The sequence below is a fragment of the Dermochelys coriacea genome, chromosome 2, assembly GCF_009764565.3.
Source record: "Dermochelys coriacea isolate rDerCor1 chromosome 2, rDerCor1.pri.v4, whole genome shotgun sequence".
Taxonomy (NCBI): domain Eukaryota; kingdom Metazoa; phylum Chordata; order Testudines; family Dermochelyidae; genus Dermochelys; species Dermochelys coriacea.
This window is the reverse complement of record NC_050069.1, coordinates 215,823,563-215,848,515: the sequence shown is the minus strand read 5'-3', so window position 1 is coordinate 215,848,515 and position 24,953 is coordinate 215,823,563. Positions and strand designations below refer to the sequence as shown.

The following is a 24,953-nucleotide window of genomic DNA, read 5'->3' as shown; positions in this document are numbered from 1 at the left end:
GTGAAAAACATTAGAGAAGCTTTCTTAATTAAAAATTATATAGTAATTATGATAAATTGATAAAAAACAGAACTCTCCCAAGAGACATCAATATAAAATTCCAGGCATATTGTTAAATTATGAAAAATAGATGTTGGAGTCTACAGGCTTTAGGAATTCAATGGAAAGAGTTTTTCTCCCCTTCTCATAGTTTGCACTTCCTTGACATGTTACTAAACTTCTTTCAGTCCCTACCACTGAAAGAACACATCTATCCCTGGAAGATCCATTAAAAATAGAAGTATTTTATTTAGAGAAGAAACATATTTAAGCAATAATGACTGAGGAACAGGGAATTTCTAGGGGATTAATGACCGCTGGTAGAATATGATCACCTGAAGTACAGCCACGGGCCATTAAGCCCCAGGAAATGTCCGCAGCTGAGATTGTTATTACTATTATAAGTTGGAAAAAAAAATCATGGGTGTATTTTTAAATGGGGTGATGCAGTTCCTTCTTCTCTTTTTTTAAATTAAACTCTTTACTGTGAGTTTGTTAAAGAATGCAACGTATGCTGGAGGGGGACTATTTCTAATTATAGCTGTTATATCCAGAATGACAAATCACACTCTGCAGAATTAGCTTGGCTTTAGAGTTCTACAAAAAATATTGATTCAATGCCTACTAAATTCAGGGTTGCTAATATTAAATGCAAAGTACTGCATTCATGAAACTATAAGGCTGCACTAGTGGGGAAAAAAACTGCAGAGAATATAAATGGGCCATATCCACCCCGGCATCACAACAGTTCTGTGCTGCTCCACTGCCACAAAGCTGACCTAAAGCCAGTTGAGCCAACCACAGGAGGAACTGAGCAGAAGCCTGCTGCATGGTCATAGATTTTAATTTTCTCTGGATCCTCCAGTACATTCTGTACAACAGAGCCTGAAAAATTTGAGCAGACTGTATGATCTAGTGATCACACTAAAATAACACTAGAAAGTTTGGGGAGAATAAAGGGTGTGGACAGCAGGACAGAGCATACATGTACCCGACTGCTACCTTTGAACACATTCTGGAAAATGCACACTTCCTAAACTGTTCAAGCATGCATAGTGTGCCTCCCACGTAGTACCCACCTTGCAGCTTACTGACATTTTCTGCTGTATAGACTCAATATGTACTTTTCAGACTAATCACCTGGAAATTGCCATTCCCTGTCCAGACTCTTTATTCCTTGCCCCTCACTAAAAATTTACATGCCAATTTTCAAAGCTCAAACATTTTTGTCATAGTCTGGTTAAAAAAAAAAAAGCATGGTTAGTTTTTTGTTTTTTTTTTTAAACAGTGGGAAAGTACTTTTTCCCCCCTCTCCCAGAACAGCTGACAGTTTCACTCTCAGACTTTAAATAAAAAAAATGTACTGTGGGCAGCAATCGTGCATGGAACATTTTAGCCCAAAAGATAAATTTTTCAGAATGCTATAGCCAGTGAAAACAGATTTATAATGGAAACTGTTTTACAATCCTAATTTTAGCAGTTGCTACCAGTGACTGCGGTAGTATTATTACCCAGATAACTATGAAATTAAACTTCATATCTCTTATTTATAGTGATGGAAGGGGGCACACTCTTTCAAACACGTCCATATTTTCATTAGGTTCTTTTCATACAAACTCTCTTACTTATTTAAATTGTCCACATTAGTCTAAATAGAACTATTAATGCAGATAAGGACTGCTCATTGGACAAGGACATTGCAAATTTTGGCTCTTAGTACACATGAAATCTTGGGATGCTCCTGTTAAATCTCAATGCAGGATTAGGGCTTAAATTTGCAAGATTGTAAACTGTTCTAAAATTCTTAGTGGAAGTCAAGTTTCCCCTTTTGTACTACAAGTTTTTTGCTGACAACTGATGCTTTAAATAGCCCATCATATTACCTCTGGTTTACACTGATGAATGAGGAAAACTTATTTAACATAAATAGATGTTTGCATGGCAGCTGAATCAGAACAATAGTAACAAAAATAAAAAAAATAAAAACCCGGCATGCATTATGTCTCTCCAAGACCTCTTACCAGAACGGTTTTAAAACCACAGTCCCTTATGTAGCAATGTTTCGGATATGCATTTCCAGGATTAGTTAGCATTAATTATGTTTTTGCAGGGATCCAGTCAATGTATAAAAGGTGGAGTTTGGGTTTTTTGGGTGGGATAACTGTAGTCTCATATCCTCCATAGGGTTTTTATTTCCTTTTTAGCGTTTGATCACAATGGTGCTGCATAGTCTGTGTCTGAAGATGTGCATCATACTTGTTTTACAATTGCTAGATTGTATACTGTTTCATTCTGGATTAGGTCTATGTCTATAATCACAGCATATACTCTCAGTAAATATTTTATTTCTTAGTGCTAAAATAATCTTCACTGCACCTGCACAGGTAGGTTTGGTATGATACTAATGCCCTATCCACATTAGGCAATTGACATGATGCTGAAGACAGTTGTCAGCATTAGGTTCCACTTGAGCGGGTGCTGGCAATGGTTTAACAGCTGAGGTAGACAAGGTAAACGTTTTCTAAAAATCATTAAAGAAAGAGTCCTTGAGATTTGCTTTTAACGGGTCTCAAAAATGCTTTCTGCCAAGATGTTGAAAATGGCTTTTTTCTGTCTATACTAGTAATAAAGCCATTGTTAGCATCTTTTTCAAGGGGGCCAGTTGCTGATAAACATGAGTGTAAACTTTCAGATCAACACTTAAGTGGCGATACAACAGTGTTCCACAAGGATAAGATAGTGTTTGGGCACAGCACTCCAGATTCCTCAAATACATGAGCTTATTGGTTGTGATACTAGCACAGATCACTAGTTTTACAGTGAGCTTCCTGCTTCTACATATAAATCACTTGGAGGGGGCAGAGTTAGCTAGAAGAGAGAGAAAAGAGATGCATCTAGGCAGGAGACCTGCTGCAGCTCTGTTGGAAGTCAGGATTTGGAAAGACTGGGCATAGGTCTGCACTTCCTGTGTGCTCTTTTGGGGCTGGGCAGCATCAGGGCAGCAGAGAAGCAACACAGTCCTAGTAGATCAGCAACAATGCAGATCAAGCCGCCATTTCCCATGTGGAGGTGGAGCGTAGAGGCCTCAGACATTGCTGTGACTAAAAAGCTATAATAGTGCCTGTAGACCAACTGGGGGAGGAGGAGAGGAATTCCTTCCACCCTCACTCTTCATCTCCCCAATGCCCAGTCCGATTTCTCAGGCTGTGTGCTGGCTACAGGGTTTGGAAGTGTATAGGTTGGGAAAGGAAGTAGAAGTTTCTTTTGCCTTTTTTGGGGGGTAGACCATGCATTCAGTTTAAAGTGGCACTTTGATTTGTATTAAAGTTGTATTTCCCTTGCAATTCTTAGAAAAAGACAGTACAACTCCGATTGTACAGACCGGGCATTTCTAGAGAATGGGGAGTTGGATCCTCTAAGGTGCTGCACATGACTGCATAGTGCTAAGTACCTTCAGCATCCACTGATTTCAATGAGAACTAAGGCAGCTCACAGGAATACTTGGTGCGCTGAAGAGCTAAGACATTAGGACCCAATACAGCACGATACTGAAACACACGCCTAACTTTCAGCACATGAACAGTCCCATTGGCTTCAATGGAATTTATAGCTAGGCTTGGGCTTAAGTAGTTTGTTGACTCCACTCCCTGCCTCCACTATGAGCGCTACAGTGGCACAGCTATGCCACTAATTATGCTGCTGTGGTGCCATAGTGCAGAGGTTCCCTACAGCACTGGAAAGGGTTTTTCTGTGGCTGAAGGTAATCCATCTCCCTACACAGTGGCAGCTTGGTTGATTCCTCCATTGAGCTAGCCGTGTCTACATGGAAGGTTAGGTTGGCCTAGCTACGGTGCATGGGTGTGTGATTTTTTTCACACCCCAAGCGACACAGTTATGTCGATCTAAATATTAAATGTAGACCAAGCCTTTCTCTTCCTTTTGTATGTTAACTAGTTAGGTCCTGTTTAAATCACTTCTCAACACTCCAAGCGGTTCATAATATAGCAATAAGCATTGATAGCATGTGCACTAGTAGGCTATTAGTGCATGCCTTGGATGTGTTGTGATGCACAAGGTTGAAAGCTATATCTCTTCAACCAACTGAGATGAGCACCAGAAGTTCACTCCTGGAGTGGCTTCTTGCTATAGAGCATAGCGCATTAGCTTTACATTTAATTCCTAACAAATGATGAAAAAGTAAGAGGAAAATGCTACGTAGACCTTTTCTCTACTATGTTGGAGTGCTTTAAATTCTCCTTGTTTACTAAAGGAGTACTACAGTAGCCTCAAAAGGCCGCAGCTAAGATCTGAACCTCTTGTGCTAGCCACTGTACACATAGCCCTCAAAGAGCACATGAAATGTTAGTACCCCCATTTTACAGAGGCAGGATTGGGAGACTACATGACTTGCCCTCATTCCTGATTCACCCCAGGTCTGTGGCAGAGCTGGCAACTGAATCTGTATCTCCTGCATGTCAAGCCAGTGCTTCAAATACAAGGCTACTGTGCCTCGCAAAAGAGTCTCTAAACTACAAAATCGAGGTTAGGATTTTTTGCATGAACACAATCCCCACTTAAAGTCTTCCAAAGATATCTACCAATTTGGAATGCAGAAAACTCATATTTTCTTATTTTTGACTGACACAGTTTATTTGTAGAGGAAAGGCCATTCCCCCTCAAATTATTGCACTGACAGTCCCTCAAAAGCTCTGACTTCTATTGCTGATCCTCTGATTGTACCTGTAAGCGGGAACAGAAAGCTTTGCCACCACTGTTCTGCTATTAATACTATCTCCAAGGGACTCTGAGATTTTACTTTTATCTTGTATTGAAGCAATAATGAAACGTGAGTTAATGCAAGGTGGAGATTGCATCAACACTGCACTCTGCTAACAAATGAAAAAAAAACTCTGCATCTTGTTTTTGTTGTTCAGTCTGAAGATTGCCTGAAAATATTGTATTGCAATATATATTTAGATTATTTCATCCAGTAAGTGTCCTTACTCCACTCATACATTCCTAATTCATCTTTAAAATATGTTGGATTAATTGAATAATTAAATTGATGTTGGGAGATAAACTTCTTTTCCAAACCCAAATAATATCTGATTTTCTCTGAGGCAGTTTCCTGTTTAAAAAAACAAAAACAAAAAACAACCCCAACAAAACAAAACTTTCTGCTTACACATACATAAAACCTATTAAAATAACTTCAGTAGATGGTCCAAGCTTAGGCTTTATGGTTTTGCTAATTCATTCCAAGAACCCAATATCTTTTGTAGCTGTCAATTGTCAGCCATCATTATAACTTACAAATCCCAGCAACACACACACGGATTCATCCACCCACAAGCATTTCATCTTCGATCACAGTATTATCATGAAAAGAAAAGGAGTACTTGTGGCACCTTAGAGACTAACAAATTTATTAGAGCATAAGCTTTCGTGAGCTACAGCTCACTTCATCGGATGCATTTGGTGGAAAAAACAGAGGAGAGATTTATATTCACACACACAGAGAACATGAAACAATGGGTTTATCATACACACTGTAAGGAGAGTGATCACTTAAGATAAGCCATCACCAGCAGCAGGGGGGGGAAAGGAGGAAAACCTTTCATGGTGACAAGCAAGGTAGGCTAATTCCAGCAGTTAACAAGAATATCAGAGGAACAGTGGGGGGTGGGGTGGGAGGGAGAAGTACCATGGGGAAATAGTTTTACTTTGTGTAATGACTCATCCATTCCCAGTCTCTATTCAAGCCTAAGTTAATTGTATCCAGTTTGAAAATTAATTCCAATTCAGCAGTCTCTCGTTGGAGTCTGTTTTTGAAGCTTTTTTGTTGAAGTATAGCCACTCTTAGGTCTGTGATCGAGTGACCAGAGAGATTGAAGTGTTCTCCAACTGGTTTTTGAATGTTATAATTCTTGACATCTGATTTGTGTCCATTCATTCTTTTACGTAGAGACTGTCCAGTTTGGCCAATGTACATGGCAGAGAGGCATTGCTGGCACATGATGGCATATATCACATTGGTAGATGCGCAGGTGAATGAACCTCTGATAGTGTGGCTGATGTGATTAGGCCCTATGATGGTATCCCCTGAATAGATATGTGGACAGAGTTGGCAACGGGCTTTGTTGCAAGGATAGGTTCCTGGGTTAGTGGTTCTGTTGTGTGGTGTGTGATTGCTGGTGAGTATTTGCTTCAGATTGGGGGGCTGTCTGTAAGCAAGGACTGACCTGTCTCCCAAGATCTGTGAGAGTGATGGGTCGTCCTTCAGGATAGGTTGTAGATCCTTGATGATGCGTTGGAGAGGTTTTAGTTGGGGGCTGAAGGTTATGGCTAGTGGCGTTCTGTTGTTTTCTTTGTTGGGCCTGTCCTGTAGTAGGTGACTTCTGGGTACTCTTCTGGCTCTGTCAATCTGTTTCTTCACTTCAGCAGGTGGGTATTGTAGTTGTAGGAATGCATGATAGAGATCTTGTAGGTGTTTGTCTCTGTCTGAGGGGTTGGAGCAAATGCGGTTATATCGTAGCGCTTGGCTGTAGACAATGGATCGAGTGGTATGATCTGGATGAAAGCTAGAGGCACGTAGGTAGGAATAACGGTCAGTAGGTTTCCGATATAGGGTGGTGTTTACGTGACCATCGCTTATTAGCACCGTAGTGTCCAGGAAGTGGATCTCTTGTGTGGACTGGTCCAGGCTGAGGTTGATGGTGGGATGGAAATTGTTGAAATCATGGTGGAATTCCTCAAGAGCTTCTTTTCCATGGGTCCAGATGATGAAGATGTCATCAATGTAGCGCAAGTAGAGTAGGGGCATTAGGGGACGAGAGCTGAGGAAGCATTGTTCTAAGTCAGCCATAAAAATGTTGGCATACTGTGGGGCCATGCGGGTACCCATCGCAGTGCCGCTGATTTGAAGGTATACATTGTCACCAAATGTGAAATAGTTGCCAACTCTGTCCACATATCTATTCAGGGGATACCATCATAGGGCCTAATCACATCAGCCACACTATCAGAGGCTCGTTCACCTGCGCATCTACCAATGTGATATATGCCATCATGTGCCAGCAATGCCTCTCTGCCATGTACATTGGCCAAACTGGACAGTCTCTACGTAAAAGAATGAATGGACACAAATCAGACGTCAAGAATTATAACATTCAAAAACCAGTTGGAGAACACTTCAATCTCTCTGGTCACTCGATCACAGACCTAAGAGTGGCTATACTTCAACAAAAAAGCTTCAAAAACAGACTCCAACGAGAGACTGCTGAATTGGAATTAATTTGCAAACTGGATACAATTAACTTAGGCTTGAATAGAGACTGGGAATGGATGAGTCATTACACAAAGTAAAATTATTTCCCCATGGTATTTCTCCCTCCCACCCCACCCCCCACAGTTCCTCTGATATTCTTGTTAACTGCTGGAATTAGCCTACCTTGCTTGTCACCATGAAAGGGTTTCCTCCTTTCCCCGCCCCCCGCTGCTGTGATGGCTTATCTTAAGTGATCACTCTCCTTACAGTGTGTATGATAAACCCATTGTTTCATGTTCTCTGTGTGTGTGTGTGTGTGTGTGTGTATATATAAATCTCTCCTCTGTTTTTTCCACCAAATGCATCCAATGAAGTGAGCTGTAGCTCACGAAAGCTTATGCTCGAATTTTGACTAAATTTAGACTAAATTTGTTAGTCTAAGGTGCCACAAGTACTCCTTTTCTTTTTGCGAATACAGACTAACACGGCTGCTACTCTGAAACCTTACTTTGTGTAATGACTCATCCACTCCCAGTCTCTATTCAAGCCAGCAGAAGAATCTGTCCTATCTCGGGGCCTCTCCTTCTGCCCCTCCACCCCCACGAACATGATACAGTTCTGTGGTGACCTAGAATCCTATTTGACGTCTCCAATTCGAGGAATATTTGCAACACACCTCTGACCAACATATTAACCCACAGAGACCTTCCTATCAACACTACAAAAAGAAGGATTCTGGGTGGACTCCTCCTGAAGGTTGAAACAGCAGACTGGACTTCTACATAGAATCCTTCCGCTGACGTGCACGGGCTGAAATTGTGGAAAAGCAGCATCCCTTGTCCCATAACCTCAGCCGTGCAGAACACAATGCCATCCACAGCCTCAGAAACAACTCTGACATCATAATCAAAAAGGCTGACAAAGGAGGTGCTGTCGTCATCATGAATAGGTCGGAATATGAACAACAGGTACTAGGCAGTTCTCCAACACCACTTTCTACAAGCCATTACCCTCTGATCCCACTGAGGGTTACCAAAAGAAACTACAGCATTTGCTCAAGAAACTCCCTGAAAAAGCACAAGAACAAATCTGCACAGACACACCCCTGGAACCCCGACCTGGGGCATTCTATCTGCTATCCAAGATCCATAAACCTGGAAATCCTGGACACCCCATCATCTCATGCATTGGCACCTTGACAGCAGGATTGTCTGGCTATGTAGACTCCCTCCTCAGGCCCTATGTTACCCGCACTCACAGCTATCTTCGAGACACCACTGACTTCCTGAGGAAACTAAAATCCATTGTGATCTTCCTAAAAACATCATCCTAGCCACTATGGATGTAGAAGCCCTCTACACCAACATTACACACAAAGATGGACTACAAGCCATCAGGAACAGTATCCCCGATAATATCACGACAAACCTGGTGGCTGAACTTTGTGACTTTGTCCTCACCCATAACTATTTCACATTTGGGGACAATGTATACCTTCAAATCAGCGGCACTGCGATGGGTACCCGCATGGCCCCACAGTATGCAAACATTTTTATGGCTGACTTAGAACAATGCTTCCTCAGCTGTCGTCCCCCAATGCCCCTACTCTACTTGCGCTACATTGATGACATCTTCATCATCTGGACCCATGGAAAAGAAGCCCTTGAGGAATTCCACCATGATTTCAACAATTTCCATCCCATCATCAACCTCAGCCTGGACCAGTCCACACAAGAGATCCACTTCCTGGACGCTACGGCGCTAATAAGCGATGGTCACATAAACACCACCCTATATCGGAAACCTACTAACCGCTATTCCTACCTACATGCCTCTAGCTTTCATCCAGATTACACCACACAATCCATTGTCTACAGCCAAGCGCTACGATATAACCGCATTTGCTCCAACCCCTCAGACAGAGACAAACACCTACAAGATCTCCATCATGCATTCTTACAACTACAATACCCACCTGCTGAAGTGAAGAAACAGATTGACAGAGCCAGAAGAGTACCCAGAAGTCACCTACTACAGGACAGGCCCAACAAAGAAAATAACAGAACGCCACTAGCCATCACCTTCAGCCCCCAACTAAAACCTCTCCAATGCATCATCAAGGATCTACAACCTATCCTGAAGGATGACCCATCACTCTCACAGATCTTGGGAGACAGGTCAGCCCTTGCTTACAGACAGCCCCCCAAACTGAAGCAAATACTCACCAGCAACCACACACCACACAACAGAACCACTAACCCAGGAACCTATCCTTGCAACAAAGCCTGTTGCCAACTCTGTCTACATATCTATTCAGGGAACACCATCATAGGGCCTAATCACATCAGCCACACTATCAGAGGCTCGTTCACCTGTGCATCTACCAATGTGATATATGCCATCATGTGCCCCTCTGCCATGTACATTGGTCAAACTGGACAGTCTCTACGTAAAAGAATAAATGGACACAAATCAGACGTCAAGAATTATAACATTCCAAAACCAGTCGGAGAACACTTCAGTCTCTCCGGTCACATGATTACAGACCTGAGGGTGGCTATCCTTCAACAAAAAAACTTCAAAAACAGGCTTCAGTGAGAGACCGCTGAATTGGAATTAATTTTCAAACTGGATACAATTAACTTAGGCTTGAATAGAGACTGGGAGTGGATGCGTCATTACACAAAGTAAAACTATTTCCCCATATTATTTCTCCCCCCCACCCCACCCCCACTGTTCCTCAGATGTTCTTGTTAACTGCTGGAAATGGCCCACCTTGCTTGTCACCATGAAAGGTTTTCCTCCTTCTCCCCCCTCCTGCTGGTGATGGCTCATCTAAGTGATCACTCTCCTTACAGTGTGTATGATAAAACCCATTGTTTCATGTTCTCTGCGTATGTATATAAATCTCCCCACAGTATTTTCCACTGAATGCATCTGATGAAGTGAGCTGTAGCTCACGAAAGCTTATGCTCAAATAAATTTGTTAGTCTACGGTGCCACAAGTCCTCCTTTTCTTTTTGCGAATACAGACTAACACGGCTGCTACTCTGAAATAGTATCATGGAATTTTCTTCTATCAGGCCTTGCTATTATCTTCTTTTCTAGAAAAACAGGGTGGAGCCCAACTTGTAACTTTAGACAGTGCTCTATAACTCTTTTATATCACAAAGTTGTCTCATTTTATATTCATCTCGCCTTTCTGAATGTTTAATTCTGGTAAACAAAGTAACCAGAGATCCTGCTCTGATTGTAGTCACTGGCAAAACTCTCATTGGAGCAGCTTTGATCCCTTATATTAACGGGCAGGTAAAAAGTGTACTGCAAAAATATACTCTGTGACCTTGCTAACTCACTGGATTGGTCTGTCTAAAATTTCCTGTCTATACAAGGGAAATAATATATATGACTTACTATACCTTTACAGGAATGGTGTACTACCGCAGTCTTTGCCCTGGAACAGTCCCTGATGGCATGGTTCACAAAGCAGGCTCTTACACCTGGTGGGTCCCATAGCATTACCAACTCCAAGCTTTCAAAAAATCATGAGAAAGCTCTAAAAAAATCAGGAGAGTACTTTAAAAATCATGTTTATTCTTCATTCATTATTTTTTGGGGGGGATGGGGGGGTCATTTTATCTACCTTCTTGTTTTTGAACTGTTTACATTTTCAAGTTTGCCTCCATAGCCATGAGGGCTAGAAATCTACTTTTTTAAAATGAAAGCTGAGATTCTGATATAGCCACATGACTCCCGGAGCTGAGGCATTAAGAGAAAACACCAAACATCAAGAGACTTGCAATAAAAATCCCAAGAGTTGGCAAGAACATCCAATAGCAGCAGGTGAAAAATATATCATCCTTTACTGGCACTAATATCCCTAGTGGGCAAAAAAGATGAGCAGCAGCAGATTCACTATTAACAAATTCATCTTACTGCCCTCAACTGACCTATTACTGCTTAGCAGATTGTTGGGAACATAAATTAGTTCATGCTCATTGAAGATGAAAAGTACTGAATGCGTGCTTTTAATATACTAACAAACCATTACTGGTAAGCAACTCTGAGAAACGTACGGGGTTTCTATCTATGATCACAGCTCAGCAAAGGTAGCAAAGGCAGAATGTCATATCTCATTTCTGTTTTAAATCTTCTATTTTTCAGTTTCACTTAAAATTCTAAGATTAAGAAGCAACAGGAACGGATGACTGCCAATAGTTCTCACAAATATGACTTGATTTAAAATATTGTAAAATTAAAATATAAAGCTTTCATAGAAGCCAAGTAGGCAAAACCTTAAAATGTCTCCATGAGTAAACATACTGATTTAATTTGCTGTACATTAACAGGCCAAGTGAGATTGAAAGTTTTATTAGAAGCTGTTCATTGCAGAAATGCAATACTTGAAACAGTCCCATTCCATTTTGACTACAAAGGCTGTGGAGTTTATTTTCTTAAATATTTTTACAGGAAATGCACTCATTGAGATGCAACATGTCATTTACTTTTATGCCTGTCAGCAGCTGAAGAATAATTATATGCACATCACTGCATCACTTATAATGATCCAACACAAGAGAGAGGGTAAAACAGACACACCTGAGAAGAAATATTCATAAAATATTAACTAAATTATGTATGAAGAGCAGTTTTTTACTTTAAATGAAGACACATGGAATTAATTTTAGTTTAGTCAATAGTTTATTGCAGAGTTTTGATAGTTAATCACATTCAGAATTGTTTTTTGTGCAATACTATATACAAGAAGTGCTGAACATGTACATTGCCAGGGACAGAGTTAGGGCTATTGGCCAGTAAGGTTTATGGGTCTAAAAAAGATTTAGATACTATATTTCTTAATCCTTCTTTTCTGGGAAATGAACTTTTATTGGAATGATGGGACAAATTCGCTTAAATGGATTGGCACTAAGGATGAACCCGTCCATATACCTATTGTTGCAATCACCACATCATATAACTCATACAATAAAATGACTTGCATATAGCATACTCCAGTAAAATGACTGAACTTCTAAAATTACAGAATTCTGGATTGGGTTCTACTCTCTGAATACTTAATATTTATGAGCAATAGCTAAAAACCTAGGAGTAAATAGGTCTTGTTTCTCTTTCCAGCTAGTACAATATTTCCCTAATAATCTATTAAGAAGAGGACCATTAGAAAAGAGAATGATGTAACAATGTTCAATCTCACAATGAAAGGTTGCAGTGTTAGCAATAATAATATTTATGTAAATGTATTGTCATTTCAGAGTGGTGCCATTGTGACAGTACATGCGATAGAAGCCAAAACTAAAGCTGGTGAACAAGACCAAGAACTAGCTATTTGGAATGGTGGGGGGGGGGGGGGGAGAGAGAGATAAGGAGGAAAGGAGGGAGAGAGAGAGAGAGAGAGAATGATCCGATGCCTACAAAGCAAAAGATCTCTACTCACTTAATTACCCTGTTGAGAAAAGGTTGTATGCCTCAAGTCCCAAAACAAGGTTATTCCTGGGTGGAAAAGAGTTCCCAACCTCAGATAATTGCTCTGAGACATTAGATCTCTGACAGGAAAACTCTGCTGCATATGTCAAAGAGAAATGGTGGAAAAGAGCTGGCTACAGTGACTAAGGCAAAGTGTGACCTAGGGATAGAATGTGAAGAAAGGGATAAAGCAATTGAGTGACAAATGGAAGGGAATTTCAGCACAGTGAATGAGATTGAGGGAAACCAAGCCAGGAGAGAAGTTCATGTGAGACCATAATTGTCCTTAAATCCAAAATGTCGCAAAACGAAGTTAAGCATTTCACTGAAAAAAGGAGATTAGTCAAAGTGGTCTACATTGCACAAAAAGCCTTTTGGACAGTCGAAGAGAAGAGAAATATGCCAATATTCACTGATGCTCTAAAGGGAAAATTTTGCCATAGAAGATACACATCCAAATTTTAGACAGACAAGACACATCCCAGCCTGAAGGCCAAACCCCTTGCAAGGCTAAGAACAGTAAATTGTGAGTATTTTTTAGTTCCAAGGCAGAGAAAATGTGTTTGGATTATTCCAACAGCAGGGCTGGAGAAGCAGCTCTCTTTCTGGCTTTTGGTCTCTTTCTTTCTGTCCTACTCTCAGCGTGTTGTTTGTTCTCATGTCCTGTCATGGCCCTTGTAATTCTCATTTGGGAAACTTCTCAGACCAAAAGTCACCTCTTCTTGATCACACCCTTGTTCTCAGTATTGAGCATACTACATCCAGATGGGCAAAGCTACTAAAGCTTCTTTTGATCAGCTACTTTGCAACTGAGACCTGATCAGCACTCGGAAATTAGATCACCTACCTATGTCGCTCAGGGCTGTGAAAAATTGTGTGCCAAAAGCACCTTAGTTAGGTTGACCTAACCCCTAGTGTAGATGAAACTAGGTCAACAAAAGCATTCTTCCATTGACCTAGCTATTGCCTCTCGGAGTGGAGGATTAACTACGTTGACATAAAAACTCCTTCCATTGGCATAGGAAATGTCCACACTACAATTGCTAGTGTTTATAGTGTAGACATAGTCTGAAAGGAAGTCCTCAACTCCAACAACTGGCCCCTGGGATCAGCTTGTTCATGAGTCCCTGTCTAGAGAAATGAGAATGTTTAACCTAGACAACATCTCATAGTGACTATCTGGGTTTGGTGCTGTATCCAGCCTTTGTGGGTGCTTTGGGCAAGGCACTCTGGTGTCAATCCTCAAATGTATTTGGCACAGCTGAGATGGGGAAACAAAACTGGCTCTAATCTATCTTTTCTCTTTCCCCTGGGGATGGACAAGCCTGAACCAGCCCGTCACAAGTTAGAGCAGCTACAGTGTGTTTCAGCCCCACTCTTGTCATGACTCTGACATGTACTCTACCAGTAAGAAGGGAGTGGGTGATGAGCAGACAGCTATCTACCACCACCAGATTACGCCAGGCCAGGAGAATCCTCTTTAAGTGGTACTCTGGGAGTTGACAGACTTAGGTTCAATTTTCTGTTCTGCCATGGACTTTCTGTGTGACCTTAGGCAAGTCACTTAGATTACGTCTATGCGTTGGGCTTTGAGTTGGGGGTGTATGTGTGATTCCCAGCTCCTATAGCCATGCCTTCCCTACCTCTCATTAAACTATCTTGCTAAAAATAGTAGGTTTGCTGTGTCTGGGCCGCGGACAAGCAGTAGCCCAGCTAGCTACACTGAATACATACTCAGAGGGTATGGATGGGTTTGTGCTCTAGGTGGCTAGCCTGTACCACTGCTGCCCATGCTAACGTGGCTAAACTTCTATTGTTAGCATGCTAGTTTGATGAGAGTGAATATGTCTACTCGAGCTGGGAATCACACCCCCTGCTCAAGTGTAAGCATAGCCTTAATCTCTCTGTGCCTCAGTTCCTGATCTGTAGAATGGGGATACCAGCACTTCCTTACTTCACGGAAGTGTTGTTATGAGGATAAATACATTGAAGATGGTAAGGTGCTCAGATACTACAGTAATGGATGGCATCAATGTACCTAAGATAGATAGATCTGGCTCTCTACATTTAGCCCATTCTATGAAGAGCTTCATGTAAATAATTTCTAACCAGCTTTTCATTATCAATTTTCCCATACCAGTATATTATAATACAGTTTCTAATTACATGATCAATCAGTCACATCCTTACCAGCAAGCTGATCTTATGTATTTCTTACCTTATTCCAGCCATTTAAGAATACCACTCTCATGTATCTGTACTATATCATGCAAGACCTAAGAATGGTGCGAGAATCTGTTGGTATCTCATGATTAATTTTATGTTTAAAAAAGTTAAACACCACTATACTATTAACGATCACAAAAATCTTAACAAAAAAAATCCAGGTTCTATTTTTCGAGAAATATATCAACTTTCCTATTGCAAGATTTTTTTTCTATTGAATCCTATATTTGAAAGGACACTATATCTGAAATCAGAGTAGCAGCCGTGTTAGTCTGTATTCGCAAAAAGAAAAGGAGTACTTGTGGCACCTTAGAGACTAACAAATTTATTTGAGCATAAGCTTTCGTGAGCTACAGCTCACTTCATCAGAATATTCTTATGCCTTGGAAAGGTTACTTGGTATTGTTTTATTTGTATGTCAAAGGGATGCTTGAAGTCTCAACAATTGTTAACCTCTCCCATGGTGTGCTAATAAGAGGTCAGAGGCTCACATGTGGCTTGCAGCTTGGAGAATTTCTCTCAGCGTTCTGCCAGGGATGGGACTGCCCAAATGGTTTCTCTCATAAGTTCTAAGCCATAAACTGCATCCTACTTGGCTAGCCATGCCAAAAGAGGACCCAAGGGTATCCAGAGTCTTGGCTGCTGGGAAAAAATGAGTGCTTCTTATGGAAGCCACAGCTGTTTTCCTGAGAGAGAGCACAGATGCCTGAATTTTTCCCTACTTTCCGTTTTTGACTACCTGTTCTGGCAGCAGTTCCAACAAAGGGGGAGGAAAGCAGCAGGCATCCAGCTGTTTTAAGTAAGCTTTGGCAACATGGGTACTAATTACATAAACATTGAAAACGTCCAAAAGAATTTTTTCTGTCTTTCAAACTATTAAAAAAGAAAAGAAAAAAAGCAAAAAAGTGAGCAGACCCTAACACTCCCCATCTCAAGTTATCCCTTTAATAACCAGGATAAAGTCCTTCATTATGAAAGCAGAGGTTATTCCAAGAAAAATGATAGTACATATTACTGGAAAAGATCTCAAACTTATAAAGAAACATTATTTTACATATATATCCTATCCACTTTGCATAGAGAAGATTAGTTTCTTATGTTAATTGCAGGATGAAGGTTAAAATGTGCATTTGAATTTGAAATGTTGAGCCTTATTTATTCCTAATCTAGCTCATTGAAGACAATGAAGGCACACTGATAGATACACCAGCTATGAATCTGGCCTATTATATTTTACAGCACCAGCTACATCACTGATTTCAATGGAGTTACACCAGCTATGAATTTGGCTGTTATATTTTACTGCACTTACTTGGTTATTATTGTCATTTATTTATTAAGAGATGAGAATCGGATGAGAGCTGTACAAGACACAAATTTCAGCAGAATCCCTTATCTGGACAATTTACAATGTTATCAGGTAATCTTATTCTAACTTTCCTCCACACACTTTTAATTCCCCCCTCCCCAAATAGTGTTAGACATCTAAAGTATTTTCTAGATTGGGTTTAATTAAACAAATTTAAGCAATGCATTGATAATTCATGAAAGGTCACCCAAGATCTAACTGCTTATAGTTATATCTGATATGCATATAGCAGGATAGAATGTGAATAATGAAAATGAACTGATTTCAGATTGGTGCATCCATTTGTGAACCAACAGAGATCACCCTGGCTGAAAAGACATATGCTGTAGGGCAACATTTGAGAAAAGCAAGACTCTAGCACACACTTAAGCTTGCAACTCACCTTAAAGATTTTTTAAAAACTGCTCCTCCATTGCACAGGCTAACAATTGCTCCTGGCTGCCATCCTGAAATGTTCATTTAGGAAACTTTTACCTCTGCTTCAGTTTCCCCATAGGTAAAAGGGAGAAAACACTTATCTACCAACTCACAGGCATACTGTGAGGGCTAGTTAATGCTTGAAAATTATTTAAGTACAAAAAGCTCCATGAAAGTGCTGATTATTATCAGCACCATCAGAATGTGTTGATCCAGGCACTTCATGTGTAGTGCTTCCAGAAGAATTAATCGCAAAGCAAGATGATGCGATTCTGCACCAGCGGTGCAACAGAAAATGTAAAATAATATAACACCAATGCCCCAGGGTAGGTCATCAGCAGCGAGGATCAAACACAGGACCTTTTGCTCTTAATGCATGAGCTGCTACTGGCTGAGCTAAAACACACCTCTCTACTAGTCAAATCTGTAGCAGGCTCAGCAATCTCTATCTGGCCTAGCTATCACTAGAGGGGGACAGTGTGCCACACCAAGCAGTCATTGCTTACTGCAACAACACTGATCAATGAAAGGGATGTTTGATCTCAGCTCCTCCATTGCAGAGGCTGAAGCACTGGAGCCATAGGGAAGGGACCAAAAGATTCTTTTTCAAGTGAATGGATTCTTCCTGCCTCCTGAGGAGCTAAAAATCTCATGGTGCTCCCTCCTGGATATTGGTCCTGTGAGACTGCTGGATAGTGTTGAAGTGTGTCAAATATAAGCTAGACAAGGCACCCTCCAGGTAAGATGTCTCATGCCATCTCCTTGGAGACCTGCAACTGGCTATTTAAACAGCCATGGAGCAGTTTCTTCCTTCCTTCTCCACAGCTCATCAAAACATTTTGTTCAAATATACTGTTGTGCAATGAAACTCCTGCTACTGCCAACCATGACCAAGAGAGAGACATCTTCTCCACATTTATCTGACTCCACAGCTGGAAAAGGATAGCAGGGTACTTGCACTGACAGCTTTGCTGCTGCTTTCCCAAGCTGGTACCCAAGCCCCAGTCTTGTCAAGATTCAGCTGCCAGAATTACAATTTTGATGACTTCCTTGCAGATGTCCTCTGGGAATCTGTCTGGATGGTCTACTCTGGGGGCTGTCCAGGGAACTTTTCCAGCTATTGTGGTCATACCTAGAGTGGTCATTCCTAGACCACAAGGACAGCCAAATGTGAGGAACAGAACTGGGGCCAATTTGGTTCAACTGAGCTATGCAGCCTGGCACCACACCCTCAAAGATAGAAGAAACCAAGTAGATGAAGCACAGAATTGTTACTGTAGGAATAGGGCACTGGGAAGGGCTGCTGTCACTCAGGACAGAACCCTTATGGGTGAGTGATTCTGGGCCGGGAAGGGTACTTTTTTGGAAGGGAAAGGATGTAGGGATGGAGCTTGTAGTAATTTTAATTGAATAGGCAAAGATCTAGAGGAGGCAAAGGAGCTGATCATGTTGCTGTTAGACCAATGGTAAGGAAGCAAGAGGTGACTGATGTGTTAGTTTGGTGTTTCGGCATTGTGAAAACAGAATGTGCTTAAATTAAGACCTAACATTTCATTTACGCTAAGGCTCCTTTACGTCACTCTCACAGTGTAAAGAGGCCTATGACATACGGCAGCCTAGTGTAAATGAGAATAAAGCCCCAAATCTTTCTTCAAGTTTAAATTAGCATGCCACATTTTTCATCTATAACCAGTATTCATTTATTAAGCTTCAAAATGGTTTTGCTGACATCTAATTAACAGACATAGTATTATGTCTCTCTAGTTTCATTTATTTAAAAATATTCTCCAGTATTAATTCCTTTTATCTCCTAGCTGTCCTTCTACTAAATCTTATCAGATCAGTAAGTCTTTTAAAGCTACACTTATTTCGAGGTCTTTTCTGCAGTATCAGTGTGGGGTCCTTCTGCAGTTATACATCTATGTCAGCCAAAGCATATTTTTAGAAGTTGTATAACATTACTTTTTTTCCTGAAAGCCTGAATATTTAAATCTTGAACCACAAAGAAAACTTGGAAAATGAATTTTGTTGTGACAATCTGCTGAGGTTCCCAGAATTATGAGTTTCTGTGTTAACCCTCTCAGCATCAGCAAATGAGATTTTTGCTTCTGCTAAGACGTCTGTCTGGTCCTTGACACAACCAGCAAACTCTTCAGGACTCTTCCAGTCCAAACTTTGCCTTGCAAGTAACAAACAATGAATGTCAACACCCAAGTTCCCCAAAGCATCACAGTGGTATCATGCATATCATCGACTTGGGGGGCAATAAGGATATACATCCATCTCTGACAAAAATAGTATATTTATAAAGTAGGGCCTGATATTGTAGGCCTTACTGATGTGAGGACCCACTGAAGTCTATGGAAGTACTGACCTAAAGGATACAGGAGCAGACCCCAGCCATTTAAAACTGAAAAGGATTCAACTATCTATTCTTGCTTCACTGTAGTCACAAATACATAGGAGTAAAAATTGCATCAGAAACCAAATGATGTCCAGATGGGTAAAACAGCTTGGCAGCAAGGTAATCTTATATAAGACTTATATAGCAATAATAGTGGTAGTATAGTGATAAGAGATGATGATCAAACCTGAGGAGAGAGTATTACAGTCAGCTCAGAGCATGACATCTGTGTCCTCTACTGATTGCTAAGGGAATTATTCTCAGTTATTGATGGACAAGAGTGGTTCATCTCTGAAGGGATTTGTAACAGATATTTTAAGGACTAGAGGAAAATCATTTTGGAATAAAGGATAGGCAGGATGGTTTGAAAAAATAGCATGGGAAATATTTGTAAAACAGAAATAGCTTCCGTCTCACTTCACGAAATAAGAAAAAAATCACTAGGTTATAATTCTGAGAGAGGGATGTCATAGGTTACCATGATATATATGTAAATTCAGGGAGAATGGACGATAAAGATAAAGAAGTACCATAGAAAAGGTTGGGCACAAATGGTAGTTAATACATTGTTTTGGTTTATTAGTGAAAGTGATTTTTATTAGTTAAATATACACATTAACTTGTACATGTTTTAAGAGATTATACACAGGATTTTGAGCTGCAGCACTATGGATTTGAATTCTTCATTTTTATGTCTTATTATGGGACTAATCATGATCTCACTGAAGTTAATGGGAGTCTTTCCTGAACTTCCCCAAGAAGGAAGGCTATGACTGTGAGAGGCCCTTGCAAAGGGTGCAAAACTGAGCAGGAAGGATCTTGGTAAGATTCTCCTCCCACAGAAGGAATAGTCACAGTCCCGTAATGAATTCTACAAAATAATGATTTACTCTTGCACAGATATTTGACATAGGCCTTTAAAGTTAACTGAAGTACTTCTTTTGGATCCAATTGCCTTTGGATTAGGCCTCACCTGTGGATACAATGGTTGGTTGGCTCCTTCAAATGAAACAACCTGAAGATTTTCTTTCTTGCATAATGACAGGTTTCAGAGTAGCAGCCGTGTTAGTCTATATTCGGAAAAAGAAAAGGAGGACTTGTGGCACCTTAGAGACTAACAAATTTATTTGAGCATAAGCTTTCATGAGCTACAGCTCACTTCATTGGATGCATTCAGTGGAAAATACAGTGAGGCGATTTATATACACAGAGAACATGAAACAATGGGTATTATCATACAGACTGTAACCAGAGTGATCACTTAAGGTGAGCTATTACCAGCAGGAGAGTGGGGAGTGGGGGAAAAAAACCCTTTTGTAGTGATAATCAAGGTGGGCCATTTCCAGCAGTTGACAAGAATGTCTGAAGAACCGTGGGGGGGTGGGGGAGGGAGATAAACATGGGGAAATGGTTTTACTTTGTGTAATGACCCATCCACTCCCAGTCTCTATTCAAGCCTAAGTTAATTGTATCCAGTTTGCAAATTAATTCCAATTCAGCAGTATCTGGTTGGAGTCTGTTTTTGAAGTTTTTTTTGTTGAAGTATTGCCACTTTTAGGTCTGTAATCGAGTGACCAGAGAGACTGAAGTGTTCTCCAAGTGGTTTTGAATGTTATAATTCTTGATGTCCGATTTGCGTCCATTTATTCTTTTACGTAGAGACTGTCCAGTTTGACCACTGTACATGGCAGAGGGGCATTGCTGGCATATATCACATTGGTAGAGAGATATATCTCTATCTCTAAGGTGCCACAAGTTCTCCTTTTCTTTTTGTGAAGACTCTCTGGGTACCTCGATTCAATTCTATAATGATGGGTGAATTACAAATTATGTGTGTGTGTATATGTTTAGAGAGAGAGAAAAACTTCAAAACTAACAAGAATTTGTTTATTGTCTTTCATATGGATAATCAAATCAGGTTTTCAAACAGTTCTAGATTGTGTAGCGGGACTGTCAGTTTGATCAGCAGGCTCAGTGGTCAGGGTCTGCTGTCCCAATCTCTCTTTTCATCCTATGTGTCCAGAATCCCCAGACAGCTGGGTTGGCTTCCTTGTCAATAAAGCCCTGGTTCAGTCTGTCGCAGGGCTAGGTGTGGGGGAATGTGGGATAGGTAGGAGGTCCTGGCCTCTCCCTCTTCTCTGGGTCCCGGACCAGTGTCCTGAAAGTATGACAGCGTGGGCTGGCCTACACTTGGCCTTGCTCAAATTCGCCTTTCTTTAGGCCACTTCTTACCCCCACCTGATGTCTCAGTTTGGGGTGTGGCTACTGTTTGATTATAGTTCTTTTCTCCAAAACCCCAAAATCTCAGGGCTGGTGTAGGCAACCCTCCAGTGCCACCACGTAATTCTCCCTATTTCTGGTGTAATGTCTCAAAGTGGGGTGGGGGAACAATGACAGCCGGATCTCCTCGATAAAAGTTTCTTATACTCCAGTCTTGGGGCATTGCGCCACCTGGAAATGGCTTCTCTCCTCCCTCCTTGCCCTGTGCCTGGAGCTGGGCAAGGTGACTGCTGGAGATGTCAGAATCATCCAGAAATTGGGTGTGGTGGGCACTCAGTGTGCTCATTAACAATTTGAAGCTACTTTGGTGATTTCCACTGAGGGCAAAAGAGCCCGGCAGGACATACACTCTTGGAGTAACTAATGGGTAACTAATAGGAACTCAAGAGGAGGCTGAGACATTTATACATAGGAGAGGAGTCAAAGCTAGACTAAAGAACTCAGTGGTGGTGTAGCTCAAGGACCAGAAGGGTCTGCTGTAATGATTATGTTCCAGGGACTTTACCAATTTGTTGGATTTAGATAGCAGGCTCTCACCCCACTGCAGGCTGTGACAATTGTAGACTGATATTGCAAAGACTCAAGGGGAGTTTGAAGGAGACCATGGGTCTAGCACTTGTTTCCCAAATTTAAGAATCTGAAAAGGGGGTTGGATACCATTCCACAGAGACCATGGCTATGTCCATACTGCACCTGGGAGATATAATTCCCCCAGTGGGTAGATGTAGACACACTAACTCTGCTTGAGCTAGCGTGTAAGAGCAGTGTCATATGATGGCATGCACAGTGGATCAAGCTAACCGCCCACCTGAATACAATTCCATCCGAGATCCTAGGAAAATACTTCAGTGCCTAGACCAAGCTGCTTCCCATGCTGCCAAGGCCACTTTGCTGTTTTTGGCATGGTAGCTCAAGCAGACGTAGGACATGTACGTCTGCCCAAGCTGGGAAAGCTGCAGTGTAAGTGTATCTTGAGAAGGATCTGAGAAGAGACTTTGGGGAGCATATGTATGTGTACATGCATAATTATATTTTGCATTTGAACTTGTGGTAACAAATCTAAAACTTGGGTAACACCCTTGGAAAGTATTATCTTTAAAAAGTTGTTACTGACAATATTCACAACGCACACACACTATTTTGTGTGTGTGTGTGTGTGTGTGTGTGTGTGTGTGTGTGTGTGTGTGTGTGTGTGTACACACACACACACACACACACACAGATTTAATAAACTTCTTCCTTTAGAGATTTGTGTCACTTTTGTTCTCTTAGAGATTTAATTTGGTACAATATAGATAGATGGACAGATATCTAAATCCTGAAAAAACTAAACTATTGTCTGTACACCAACAGAGATGTAAGATGAGGTACAACAAAGGGGAAAGAAATACTATGCCTAACATTAGCATCATGATTTCCTCAAGCCTATTACACAAACAATTTAGAAATTATAATAAAGATTTTCCTCCACCCTCACTTAATTTTTTTGTTTATGAAGAATTGCACTGGGCTGTATTCATTAAAAAAAGCAAATCGTGTGGGAGTTTCATCATGATGCTGCGGAAATTAAACTTGAGAGTCTTGAGGAGTGAGTGCTGGATTAAAAAGAAAATAAATTGTCTATTATGACACCTATTATAAATCTGTATATGTGGGGTTTAGGTGAATGCATGTGTATCTATCATTATTCTGTCAAAAATGTACTTTGGGGTTCCTGTGTGGGCCTGATATGACAGGAGCCTTATTACAGGTAGTAATGAGGATTTATAAACACAAAGGATAATAAAACTGTAAGCTCTGATTTGGCTTTGCACTTTTTTCTGCATAAATTCTTTGAAAATGTTGTACCTTTATGGGATTGAAAATCTCTGTAATAGAGATGCTATAAACTATTATATTCAGAAGGAATACTTTATACAACAATTTTCCTCTTTTTCTGGGAACAAATTGAGCTCTCAAACTTATTCATTGTTCAAAATTACTTGTGAATCTCTTTAGTGATAATTCTTGGCTTGCAAATCAATAACGAACTGTTCATCAAAAATATTTGATGTGACAGAGTGGGGTTTGTCTGTATCAAATTATGAACTCCATTTTATATTATGTATTGAACATGTCTAAACTTGTTTGAGGGCAGCCTATTATATTCCAGACAGCTGCCCTTCTCAGGAGGATGCTTGATACCTTGAAGGCCTATTACTAAGAAGCCATCAACACAGCAGTCTAGGTCAATAGACTCTGTCTCTCAACAGCAATGAAGTCCACGCCATGGAACAATGAACTTTCTACAGGAGGTGGAGAGAAAAGAGATACTATTTAAGAGCAGGTTTCCGCTCTGTGCAGTGAGCCAATATTATGGCCATGTGGACAGAGAGAGGACAGGAAGGACTATGCTTAGCCTCAAACACTGACAAACCTCAGATTTACCTAGGGTTGCCAACTTTCTAATCGCACAAAACCGAACACACTTGCCCTGCTCCTTCCCTGAGGCCCCACCTCTGCTCCGCCCCTTCTCTGAGGCCACATCCCCACTCACTTAATCCCCTCCCCCCATCGCTCACTCTCCCCCACCCTCACTCACTTTCACTGTGCTGGGGCAGGTGGTTGGGATGTGGGAGGGAGTGAGGGCTCCAGCTGCGGGCTCCAGGGTGGGGCCAGAAATGAGGAGTTCAGGGTGCAGGAGGGGGCACGGGCTGGGGGTTGGGGTGCAGGAGGAGGTGAAAGCTCCAGCTGGGGGTGTAGACTATGGGGTGGAGCTGGGAATGAGGGGATAGGGTGCAAGAACGGGTTCTGATCTGGGGCAGGCAGTTGGGGTGCGGGAGGGAGTTCAGGGTGTGGGCTCTGGCCGAGCGGTGCTTACCTCAGGCAGCTCCTGGAAGTGGCTGGCATGTCCAGCTTCTAGGTGGAGGGGCCAGGGGACTCTGTGCCCTGCCTGTGCCTGCAGGGGCTACTCCTGTAGGTGCTGCTCCCACATCTCCCAATGGCCATAGTTCCTGGCCAATGGGAGCTGCAGAGCTGATGCTCGGGGCAGGGGCAGTGCACAGAGCCCCCGTGGCCGCCTCTGCACCTAGAAGCCAGACATGCCGGCTGCTTCTGGGAGCCGCGAGGAGCCAAGGCAGGGCAGGGAGCCTGCCTTAGCCCTGCTGTGCCACCGACTGGACTTTTAGCAGTGTTGTCTGGAGCTGCCATTGTCCCTTTTTGATGGGGTGTTCCGGTCAAAAACCAGACGCCTGGCAACCCTAATTTTACCTGGAAGTGTGCCCTATAGTCTAAGACTCTACTCACACCCAGGGGGATTAGAAGCATGTGATACCTAGTGATTGGGGCCACTTTCTACTGTACAGTGACTGCACGGTGGGTTACTGGACCAGATGTAACATCTGAAAGTCAAAATCTCTCCTGTTGTCGCTTAGTTATTTGAGTCATGTGTTACTGTTTGGATTTACAGATTGGATAATCTAAGAAAC

The 24,953-nt window shown here is 41.5% G+C and overlaps 1 protein-coding gene across 2 annotated transcripts in view; it reads right to left on the bottom strand.

Annotated features, from left to right (window-relative positions):
* The window catches only part of AGMO (alkylglycerol monooxygenase), a 285,522-nt gene that overhangs the window by 899 nt on the left and 259,670 nt on the right, over positions 1–24,953 (bottom strand). The window lies entirely within an intron of this gene.